Genomic DNA, 12,669 nt, shown 5'->3' on the forward strand with positions numbered 1-12,669 from the left:
ATATATATAATATATATATATATATTTGAATACATTTTATACATATATATTTTTGAATACATTACTTATATATATTTTTTGTGTCATTTGTGGTTAGATAACAAAATACATACATGTATAGCTGTATTTTTAACAAAAGGGTTGGTCATCTAGTCCAATGTCTATGGACTAGTGGTATTAGCCTGTATCTAGTAGTAAGAATTCTGTGTTTTATTTAGTTTGTTTGCATTCATTGTGCTTTATTAAGCATATAAGTGCTTTTTAAACTGATGAATATTTAGTTTAATTACTTAATGAAGTAACTGTATGGATTGGTGGTTATGGACACATGATTATGTTCGATCTTGATGACTATTTAATCACTGTGTATTTGGGTTTATTTTATCTGAGGAAGTCCCACCACAGAGTGGGACGAAAAGCCCTTCAATAAAACAGTTGCTTGTTTTTACTTTTCGAGTGACATTTTGAGTTATTTTTCGGCAGTTTTTTTTACATTGCACTTCCTTGCTTTGCTAGTTTTCATGCTTGTTGGTTTCGGAAGATGACCAATTCAAAGCAGAAAGTGTTAAGCTAGCGGGTATGTTCTTATTCCAAGGTTACCCTCACAACTTGGTAATTAAAATACAAAGAGAAATTTCAGGTAAAAGAAGGGATGTGGCAACATGACGGAGCTTTTCAGTAATAGGGAAAATAACAAAGGGAAGGGAACATATTTATTCCTTTATTACTGATTACACTAATGACCATTCTGATATATATGCTGTTTTAAATAAGAACTGAAATTTTTCTTCTGTTTCAAAGGTCTGGGTGAACCCTTTGAAGAAGGTCCCAAAGTTATATATAGAAAAGGGAAACATCTTGCAACAGCAGAAGGCACTGATCTAGTATCCAGTAATAAACCTCATGCCACATTTCAAGTGCAGTTTTTGTTCCCAGTGCAGATTTGGCAAAGGAGGTTGTTACAGTGAACAAACAAAAAGAAAACTAACAACTCCATTTCACTGTACCTGTAAACTCAATAGGGGTGACATCCTTATGCCAGCAGTGTAGTGGATTTTATGTAGGGAAAACCAAAAGGAAATTTAGAGAAAGAATCTACAGTGACATTAGGAATAAAAACAATAATAATTCCCTGTACAAACATATTTTGCACAATCCTGGACATGGGTTTGTTTTTTAAAGGTTGAACAATGTTTTTAAAAATTCAAGTGGTGGGCTATGGGAGGATTTAATTGAACAATGTGAATTAACATGCCAAATCAAGCTCAATGCCAAAGTCCACCCTGGCCTGAGCAATCATGTTTCTATTTTAAGTACTCTGAGAGATTTCCTACAGAGTTTAGATTTATTTTTGTATTTATACACATTTACATAATTTTATTCATATAAGAGGTTTGGTCGCATTTACACAATTTCCTCAAATCAGAAATTTTCTGCAACTGTTGGTTTGTTCAGACCATGTGACTTGCTGGAGGTGAATTTACATTTCTGGTTAGTAGTAAGTGGTTGATTCTGTACAAGTCATAGTTATAACCTGACAAATGCTCTAAATCCTTTACTTATGTGAATTTTTGATCTTATCACAAAGCACTGTTTTAATAAACAGCTTTATTTTTCCCCGGTTGCGATAGTTTCCTGCCTGATCAGTTTCATGGATTATTTTCTCGGTGTTGTGCTTGGTTCAAGGTTATTTACAGTAGCACTGAAACTTTCCCATGTGGAGTTTGGCAATATGGAACATAGGAATGGTGGAGGCCACTTACCCCAGAATACTCAGAATTTCCCTGGCTGTTACAGAGGCCAAAGGAAGGAGAGTTTGAAAAAAAGAAATGAGTGTTAAGGCCTTGTGGGGAGGTAGGCATGCCAGCATAGGCACAGTCTGGATCCTGCACCCCAGAAAAACATGGTCCTGAGAAGGAATCAGAAAAGACTTTTTGAAGTTTATTGCGATCCCTGGGCTTTGCAGAAGGGAAATGACAAAAATGAAGATTTTGCAGCGAGATCTCTGGAGAGGATGCCTGAAACACGAGGTCAATCAAGCAAGGAAAGACTTGGATCCCCTGAAGCCTGCAAAAATCAATCACAGGAGTGAGGCATTTGATGAATACCCTTACAGTAGTAGAAATGACAAAAGGCAAAGCAGAGAACTGAAAATGTCAGGAAACAGAGAAATGTAAAAACTTCCTGAAAATGGGATGAATGGGAATATGGAGATGAGCATCCTTGAGATCAAGACACACCATATAAGCCTGAGGAAGCAAAAAAAGGGAACTAAGTCTGAAGGGGCAACATTCGAAAAGTGGGCACCTTCAGAAAAGTGTTTGGTTGAGAGAGGTCTACAATTGGTCTCCAGGTACCTTCTTTCCTGGGCACTAGAAACATCCTGGAGTAAAACTCCCATCCCCTTTGGGACACATGCACCTCCTGAACAGTACCCTGAGTCAAAAGATCTCGAAGCACCCCTGGAAAGGAGGACAGTTTTTCTTGATGGGGCTGAGGAATTCCCATAAAAGGGGAAGAGATTTCCAGACCATGAAATACCCCTGGCAGATAATGGAAAGAACTTAGGAATCTTGAGTAATCTTTAGCCAAACAGGGGGAGGGCGAAGAGAAAGAAGAAAGTGGCTGGAAAGAATAGGATAGTCAGACAGCACCTGGTTTATCAGGAAAGAGAGACTTCTGAGGCACAGAAGTCTGAGTAGCTTTCACAGGAGGAGCCTGCTTGCCACCCTTTTTACCCTTAGAAGGAGGGTGAGATTGCCTGCAAACAAGGGCTGGCTTATTGAGGTAGTTTCTCTGAAATTTAGGCACAGCTGAAACAAACAAACACATGATTAAGTTCCTGTACAGCCTTGCCCTTATACTGAAGGAACTTAAATCAGCAGCAGCTTCTCCAGAAAAGTGTTTATTATCTAGGCAGGCATCCATCAACTTAGCCTTAATGTCATCAGGCAAAGGTTGAAGCTGAAGCCAAGAATACCCCCTCATCACTGACTCAAAAGCAGCAGGCCTAGAAGAAGCATCTACTGCATCATAACTACACCTGATGGAATGACGAGACACCTGGGAGGAAGTCCCTAAAAGAGATAGAGCAGGTGTTTTACCTTCATAGTCACCTGACAGGCCTGGGAAAAGAGAGCCAACAAGTACCTGGACATACTGGGTCTGACAATGAACAGCCCTAAAACCCAAAAGGTAGCAGATGTATAGACCTTCTTGCCTAGCTTTTCCATGGCTCTGTTATCTTTATCAGAAAGCAGTAACTTAGGAGAAGGAAGCAACTGAGGTTTGTCAGAAGCTACTGACACCAAAGAGAGGTCAGCAGAAGGACACTTCTACAGGAACTTACAGTCCTCAGGTACCCTATAGAACCTATCAGGTTATTGGAGGCAGGGGGGCTGAGAATCTGGAGCCTTAGAGGCATTAGGAAAAGCATCCAACAAAGGGACCAAAACAGGAGGGACAGCAGAAGGTTTGGAAGAATCCATCTGCAGTAGCTCATAATACTTTTTTTGTATCTCAGAAACTTGAGCACAATCCCATTTAAAGAACTCCATCATCCTAGAGATAGTGTCCCCAAAAGAAATCTCTTCAAAGGGAGTATCAGAACTGGTAGATACCTCTTCCTCTGATCCATAATCCAAAAAAGAGGGAATCTGGCTAGAGAAAGCAAGGGATTCCTCATCTGAATTTGCCTCCTTCTCAGAGGAATCCTGTTCTCTGAGTCTCTTAAGGGGGTTAGAGGACCGGGGGGGGGTGCTGGAACAGAAACTCCCTGAGGAGGTTTTAAAGCCATCAAAGCATTAAACCACTCCTGAGTGAAGGACTGCCATTCACTCTATGGACCTTTAGGAGCTGAGGAAATATGTTTAGTCTTCTGATTTTTCTTTAAGAGGACATCCACCTTAAAAAAGTTTGGAAGGCTCTGACCCTGGACAGCATTCAATAACTGTAGTTGGGACGACTTCTCTGACTAAAATTTGGTGAACACATCTAGGCCCCTAGGATATAATCAGCCTTAGTTCCCCCTGAACATCCGAAGTGGACATCTGCAATGCCTCCATGGGTGTGCCCAAGGTCAGATCCCTGCCGGCCTCCAACCCCGTCATGGCAGAAGAATCGAACTATGAAGCTGGGCGAATCTCTGAGCATGCATGTGATGTACAGTGTACCTTAAAGCAACCTAAAAGCTTAAGTATACTGGCTGGACGACAAGCCATCCTTGGCAGGGCATCCCTAGTGTACTGAATACTGCAACAGTAAAATGGAAGGACACTACTCCTGGTGTTTAAAAAAAAAAAAAAAATAGACAAGTAGTACAGAGTGGCTTTTGCTCACAAGAGGAAGCGGGAAGGACTGTATTGTCTGTTTATTTGTACTTCCAGAGGTAGTTAATAAATACTAGATCAAACACTCAAAAAGGTGGTTTCTTACTGGGTTGGACCCTGTGGCTCAGTGACTAACCGTGTGATATTATAAAAGGAAAAATTATGACTAAACAACTGACCTACTCATTCAGGTTAATGCACACTAAAGTCATATACTAATACAAAATTAGGTTCTACACTGCTACACATTTAGTCTAGAAAAGTTTGTTCAAAATGGCCAGTGGACAAGGATGGAGGGAAGAACAGTTATGTAGGAACTAATCATAACAGTACTTGTTCTACAAGATCATTGTTGCAGTATTCCAATACAGCTGGGTTATCATGCCTGAGATAGCCTGACGTCTGAAGGTATACCAAAGAAAAACCTTCCTGATGCACTATACATCTGGCATATGACATCAGCCCACAGGCGTATGGGTACACACGTGGATGTAAGGGTGTTGGATCCTCAGACTATAAAAAACAGGTTTTCCAAGATAGCTACACACCGAGTAACAGCTTGCTTCTAGCTCTCCCAGTGTGAAAACAGAAACTCAGCAGAGAAGGCTAGCAGACTTGGGTTTATGGGTAAATTTCAGTAACTGGCTACTAAGTGCAATGCCTGGATGCCAGGAATAATGAAATATAGAATTCCTGGAAAAAAAACAGCCACAAAAAGTGAGGAAGAAACACTGACTGGAGAAAGTTCTGCAGCTGTCCAGCAAAAAGCAATGCAACCTTCAGACATGACTTACAATAACCTACAGGAAGATGCAAAACAATTGCATACAGATCTGGTTAAAATAAACAAAATGCCCTATGGAGTAAACAACAGACAAAAAAACAAAAGGGTGGAAAAAATGGAAGACACTTTAAACAGATATTCAGATGACATGATAAAGCTGCAAAAATCAGAGGCTGAAATGAAGAAAAGCCTGGCTGACTATGACACTGTTCAGGAAGAGATGTTTAAAAAAATAGAATTAAGAGGACAGAGTATATAGGGAAAACCTGAGATTTTCAGCTATACCAGAGAATCTGAAAACAACAGACTGCATTAATTTTATGAAAGCACAAGTAAGCAATTGGACTAGTATTCCACAGCAGGAGCTGTTAAATGAAAAGGGTCATTGCGTGTATGCTCCAAATCTAGCAATAAGGACGCAACCTAGACCTTTAATAGTAAAGATGCAATCCTACCAGCAGAAGGAGTTGACTCTGACAAAAACTGTGGCAGAAGGACAAAATACTAAAAGTGGGAGACAGCAGTGTTTGTGGAGAATGATTACTCATTGTACACCAGAAATTAGAAGTAAATTCATTCCACTATTCAGAGAATGTCAAGACGCAGGTGTGAGATTCAAACTGCTGTATCCAGGTGTCTAAAGTATTCTTCCCTGAAGGGACAAAATCATTTTTTCATGAAGTGTATGCCAAGGAGGAAATACAAAAGTTTGTCCAACAAACAGTGAGCTGTGAAACAGGAGGAGATTCTGCTTCTTGTTCCTCTGGTAATAAAGACCACAGAGAAAATGCACCTGTGAAACCTTTTCCAGTACTTCAACAGAATATGTTGGAGAGAAGGAAAGCAGTACGAGAGTTGACTAGAAGAATCGAGAGTACATTGAAAATAAAGCAGAGAGAGCATTTGGGTGATGGAGAAGAACAGTAATAAAACCAGTAACTTAATGTGGGATTACAATGCAATAGTTATACATGTGAAACATGACAGAACAAGAAAATCTGGAAATATTGGACTTTTTCAAAATGTGTTGGATTTGTGGGGGACTCTAAAGTATATGCCCTACTTCATGTTATTAATGTTCAGAAAACGCTTTGGGGAGGGGAAAAGAAGGGAGAAAGATAACTAAATACAGAAAACAGTTTCTTTTCTTAACAGTACTGTATTGTGGTTCCTGGTTTTTGTTGCATGTTATTTTTAAGTGTAATGAGTACTGTAAACAGGTGCTGTTTTTCTTTTTCTCCCCTCTTTTCTCTTTTTTTTTTCTTGTACAGTTTTGAGAAATACAGGCAATGCAAAGAAAAAAGGAGCCTGGTTAAAAAGCATGCCAAAGTTAAAATTAATGTGCTTTTTTCATTCTTGCATGGGGAAATGACTGGATTAAGGACCTTAGATTGATTAGTTTTAAGATAGAGAGAGCAAGTAAATGAAAAAGAATATTGAATATTACGAGGCTTTTCTGCTAGCAAATGCACGTATACTAAGTAGCAGTTCTGCAGCTGGTCTTCATGTTTCCATGGACACAATCTGACAGAGAAACTGGAGACAGTCTGGTGGAAGGGGATGGGCTGAGGAGGAAAAAAAGGAGAGAGAAACTGGCTAGGATATAATGTTCTCTGAAAACAATCAGGGGTTTTCCCAGCTGCAAGAGCTTTACAGATAATACAAAACCAATAAGACAAAAGTTTTCTCAGTTTTTTTTAAATGCAATGGGGATACTAATATAAACAGGTGCTTTTCTTTTTGTCCCTTCTCTCTCTTTTTTCAGTTTTGAGAGCGGGTCTATATTAGAACATCGAAATTTCAAAACTTTGAATATTGAACCCTATTTAGGGAAAGCTGAAAACATCGAACATACAGAACAGCAAATTTTTTCCTAGGGAAAAAAATTTGTTGCAAAACACATACACACAACACAAGCACACCAAACAAACAGCAATGCACACACATACACCTAAAATCTTACACCTAACTATACACTAAACTATATACACCATAACTATCCACTTACCTTAACCCAAACCCTAAGGTCCGTTACTATCGCACACTCACCTCACCCGCGCCCTAACCCTAACTCACCTCACCCGCACCCTAACCCACCTACCCCGCCCTAACCCTCATGTCCACAATCGCACACTTACCTAACCCATGCCCTAACCCTAACTCACCTAACCCGCCCTGACCCTCACACGTCCACACAATCGCACACATACCTAACCCGCACCCTAACTAACCTAATCCGCACTCAATCGCACATTTAGCCTAACCCAACCAGTAACTTTCCACAACAGCGCTGAAAATACCGAAGCAACAGAAACGGACAACCAAATTCTTTCCCTAGGAAAAAATTCAGTTTTCTGTTGCTTCGATATATATTCTTTTTCATTTACATGTTTTATAATAAACGTGTTACTGGATAATGCCTAGGGTCTTTACCCAGTCATTTCACACTTATTTTTCTTTTGTCATACTGTCTTAAACAGACACTCCCCCCACCTATTCTTCCTTTTTTTTTTTTTTTTTTTTTGCAGTGCCTATAGCTCACAGGGTCTATATTAGAACATCGAAGTTTCAAAACTTCAAATGTTCTAATAATGAACCCTATTCAGCGGAAGGTGAAAATATCGAGGCAACAGAAAAACACATTTTTTCCTAGGGAAACTGGTATATACTGCTTAGGTCAATACTAAAGGGTAAGTAGCTGACCAAGTTTGCATATGACTGCAAATTAGGTTCAATCACTGAATCCCCAAATGATGGCAGTATACTCCAGGAGGGTCTCACACAGACCAACAACTGGTGTATTAGGTCTCAAACAGAATGCATGTACTGTACTAAGCATTTGCTGCAATTAGACAGACCTCAGAGGTTTCTGACAAAGATCATCAACGGGCTCCAGCATGTGCCTTACACAGACCAACTAAAGTCCCTGTCATTAAACTCCATATCATATAGACTTCTTAGGGGAAACTTATGCGTGCCCTACAAAGCAATCCAAGACCTAAACTTAAAGAACTTGCTACATATCTGTAAATCAAATCGGACTAGGGCTACCCATTCCAGGGATGTAAATATGGCCAGTAACTTAAATAGGACATGTTGGAAGGACAGATTTATCTCCCAGCAACTGCCATATCTTCAGAATAGGCTAACAATTCATGTGAAACAGACCAGCCCTATGACACTGTTCATGAAGAACCTGGACAAGTGGATGGGGCACCGTAATTCTTACTGGAGACAACAAACACAACTCTCCTGGTCATGGGCAGTAATCACTAAATGCAGTCTTTGGTACTGACTAACATTTCTATGGTATTACATTGGGATGAAACAGCTAGGTTTAAAATGTCCTCCAGGTCAATAGCCTAGTATTCTCCTATGTTCCTATGATCATATGTCCTTCCTTGGGTCACTGTTTCAGTATTCCAATACTGATGGCGGAATCCCAAATCTACATATTAATGGTAGATGGGTTGGAGACAAGAGAGCTGTCTACCAATCCATGCAAGTCAGATCTGGTAAAAGAGGTCCTAGATCTGAAGAATGCTTCCACTCTGTAGTGTTTAGTGAAAGTGTGAAATGAAGGCCAGGTGGCCTCCTCCAGAACAGATCTGGAGTCAATACCTTTGATGAAGGCTACAGATGGAGACTGTTTCGGTGGAATGGATCTTCAAAGGTGAAGACAGGGACTTGCCATGGAGATTATAACAGAAAGAAATGGATTTAGACCTCCAGTTGGGGACAGATTATTTGGCAACAAGGTTATCAACCTTACTCTCCTGGAAGGACAGACAGCGCCAGTTGATTTTCCTGAATATTTTTGTCTTGTTGAGTAAAATCTTAGCTCTTTGTGCACATCCAGAGAAAGAGAGACTCTCATCTCTGTTCTGTGAATTAGGAAAGAAGGCAGGCAAATGGATAGCCTATTCGAAGGATAGTTATTTACTACTTTTGTCATAAAAGTGGAGTTAATCCTTAAATAGACCTTATTCTTATGGAAGATAGGAAGGCAGGGATGACCATTAGGGCTTGTAGCTCAGAAACTCTTCTGGCAGAGGTAAAAGCAACAAGCAGAACAGTTTTACAAGTATTAACTTTTAATGAGGGGGAGGTTGCTGGCTCAAAACGTGGAAATGAAGGTATGCTTTATAAAACAAAGTTCAGATTTTTGGGAGGCGGAAGAGCCCCCCTAAACAGGTTCAAGTGAAGGATGTCTATTAAAAACTGTTTGATCTCAATTCTTGAAAATAATGATGTGTTTAAAGGCATGCAGGCAGAAACAGTAAATAACTGTGCCTTCATGGAGGAATATGCTGGACCACTTTTGAGTAACTCACACAAGTAAGAATAATAGGGATTGTCCACTCACAGAGTCCTCATTCTTCCTGTGACACCAGATTCAAAATGTTTTCCACTAAAAGATGCAATATTTTCTAGTTGTAGGCTTTCTTGCCTCCTGGAGCACCTGCAGCACATCCTCTGAAAAGTGGGGTCTGAAAGAGATTAAGATTCTGTCACAAAAACAAGTCAGGTTGATAGCCTGCAGGCTGTGGTAGATCAGACAACCCTTTATGAGTAAATGTGTAGTGCTGACCCCTGGCCAGGTAAAGAAGGGGGAACCAATATTGCCCAGTCCAGAAGGAAGTCAATAGCAAGATTTCTGCTTTGTATCTTTGGATCTTCAGAAGAACCTTTAGGAGTACGGGAAGAGGAGTTAAAGTAACAACCCATCCAGTTGAGGAACAAGGGGTTCTGGAGTACAATAGCTTGAGCAGTCTGTCCTGGTAGGAAGCAAAATATTTATTTTAGGAGTACCTCAGCTGTGGACTATGTTCAAGAAGCTCTCTCTGTTCTACATCCACTCATGAGGGTCTTCCATGGACCTGCTTAGTGACTCAGAGGATTAAAAAAATGTAAACATTCTGCAGGGACAATCTCTTTTACACTGAAGTCCCATGCCCGCAGGGAGACTCTGTTCAAATGGTAGTACTTGGGGTGTCTCGGTTTGTTGATGTACCACATGACCGTGGTGTTATCTATGAAAATCCTTGGGGGGGGTGGATTTCAGAGGTAGTAAAACACTTGAAGGGCTTAAATAACAGCCTTCATTTCCTTTCACGATGATGTGCTTATCACTTCTGAGGACCATTTTCCCTTCATGATGGTGGGCTTCCTTTTCTCTTCTGAGGATTAATGGTCTGGCACTCTTGTGGTACCCATCTACATACCCCAAGCAAGATCTGATGCATTTGTATTAAGCTCCTAGGTGGGTACAACTGAACCAAAAGAGACCTCTGCATTGACTTGAATCTGAGATACCAATCATTGCAAATCCTTATTTAGAAAGGGCAAGAAAGGGATTTGGAAGCCCTGAGGATGACAGTCCTGAAACCAAAGGGACTTCAAGTACCACTGGATCTTTTTCATATGCTGCCTGGTGAATGGCAGCATGGGTATTGGGGCTACTAGGTAGTGAAGTGCTCTTAGAATTTATCTTGCTGAGGTCGAAATTAAGGGGAAGCAAGGACTTGGAGAAAATGGACAGAGATATGACTTTCTCCTGACAGAGGGAAGCAATCAATGAGAGGGCATTCAGTCTGCAACCTGACAAGAGTTAGAGAAGATTTGCAGAGGATGAGAATAAAATCTAGTCTTTCCAGAAGTGATACTGTGAAGCTGAGGTGCAGTGGAAGAGTGTCTGGTGAGGATGCCTGAATGAGAAAGTCATCCAGGTAGTGAAAGGCTGCCTTACTTTATACTACTGATGACCTAACGTCAGTCCTGAAGCAACAACAACCGATGCAGAAATACTATGTCTCTGGTATTCGGGCCGACCGAGGGCTACCCTGGCTGGGATAACCCAAATGTGATGACCAACAGCGAAACACGAAGAACATCTTACCATAACCTTAGATGTCCTTCTCTTCCTGTTACATTATTCACAACAGTAGGGAGATGCTGCCTGCAGCGCCACCATCCAGCCAGTATACAAAAGTCTTTGTTCCAGGAGGGTGCGTGTGACGTCCCTTACCAGGGCCATAAACCGACATTGGGTATAAAAGTGATGTCTGCACTCAACCTCATCAGAATATTTTGCCGCACACAGTAGAGCTCCTGTGGGTTTAAGGAGGGATTCTACTTGGAGACCCTTAGACTTGCAATGTAGGCCAGGCCCAGGTCAATAGGTTGGTAGTGTTGAGAGTGGTGACTGAGGAGAAGAAGGGCTATGTCCCCACAGGTAGGCCATGGCATGATAGTTAGGAAAGAAACAGGGAGTAGGTGGTTGGGACTGAATACTGCAACATGGAAGAGAAGGACATCTGAAGTTATGGTAAGTTCTTACATAACTATTCTATGTCCTTCTATTCTCATGCTGCAATATTCATAACAGTAGGGAAAGTATCAGAGCTTTAGGTATGAATCTGGGTGGATGAATGGTGCCCGTGGGTCAACCAGGCCTTGGAGGACTGACCTGGCAAAACCTGCTCTTGCTCTGGAGGCCATGTCCAGCTTGTAGTGCTTGGTGAAGGTGTGGACCGAGGTCCAAGTGGCTGCTTCTAGAATGGATGAGAAGTCAATGTCTTTGAAAAAGGCAGAACAGGAGGCAGCTGTCCCTGGTAGAGTGAGGTTTAACATGGTCCTGCAAGGATTTTCCATGATGGGAGTAGCACAATGTAATGGATTCAGAGATCCATGATGAAATGGTCTGTTTGGAGACAGCCTTCCCTAGGGCTCTAGGATGGAAGGAGATGAATAATTGGTCAGAATTTCTAATCGATTTGGTTTTGTCCAAGTATAACCCAAGTTGCCTGTGTACACTCAAGGACTGAAGAGTCCTCTTTGAGGGGTTTTGCAGATGAGGGTAGAAAACTGGTAGGTTAATGGTTTGATTTAATGAAAGTTCATTAACTACCTTGGGCATGAAGGAAGGGCTGGTCTTGAGAGCAACTCTGTCCTTGTGGAAAACAAGATAAGGAGAGGTAGCCATAAAGACCTTGCATCTCTGAAACCATCCTGGCAGAGGGGAGGACCACTAGTAGAACTATTTTCAGGGTGCACAGTTTCAGGGAAACTGAGTGAGCAGGTTCAAAAGGAGGTAACATTAGTTTTTCTAATACGAAATTGAGGTCCCAAGGAGGGGGTATAGGTCTCCTGTGGGGTTTGATATGAAGGACCCCTTTCAGAAACAGCTTGACTTCTAGTCTGAATGCCAGGGGAGGTGAAATGGGCAAACAGGAAGAAATGGCAGATAAGTGGACTTTGACTGAAGAGTAAGTTAGTCCTGAGTGGAGTAACTCACACAAATAGGTAAGGACCATTGCTACAGGAGTAATAAGCGTGTCCTGGTTTTTCCTTTGACACTACTTAGAGAATCTGCGCCACTTTGATACATAGTTTCTCCTGGTACTAGGTTTTCTGGCCTCCTGCAGAAAATTGAGTATGTCCTCTGAATACAGGTGTCGGTAAGGGATTAGAACCCTATCACCCATAAGGTCAATTTCAGGTTGCTCACCTCTGGGTGGTGTAGGGATCCCCTGTCCTGTGTGAACAGGTCTAGTC

At 41.3% G+C, this 12,669-nt stretch overlaps 1 protein-coding gene across 1 annotated transcript in view; it reads right to left on the minus strand.

Annotated features, from left to right (window-relative positions):
- PTPN4 (protein tyrosine phosphatase non-receptor type 4) overlaps positions 1–12,669 on the minus strand; it is a 3,248,454-nt gene that overhangs the window by 770,866 nt on the left and 2,464,919 nt on the right. The window lies entirely within an intron of this gene.

This window comes from Protopterus annectens, chromosome 2.part0, assembly GCF_019279795.1.
Source record: "Protopterus annectens isolate FY-2018-M chromosome 2.part0, PAN1.0, whole genome shotgun sequence".
Taxonomy (NCBI): domain Eukaryota; kingdom Metazoa; phylum Chordata; order Ceratodontiformes; family Protopteridae; genus Protopterus; species Protopterus annectens.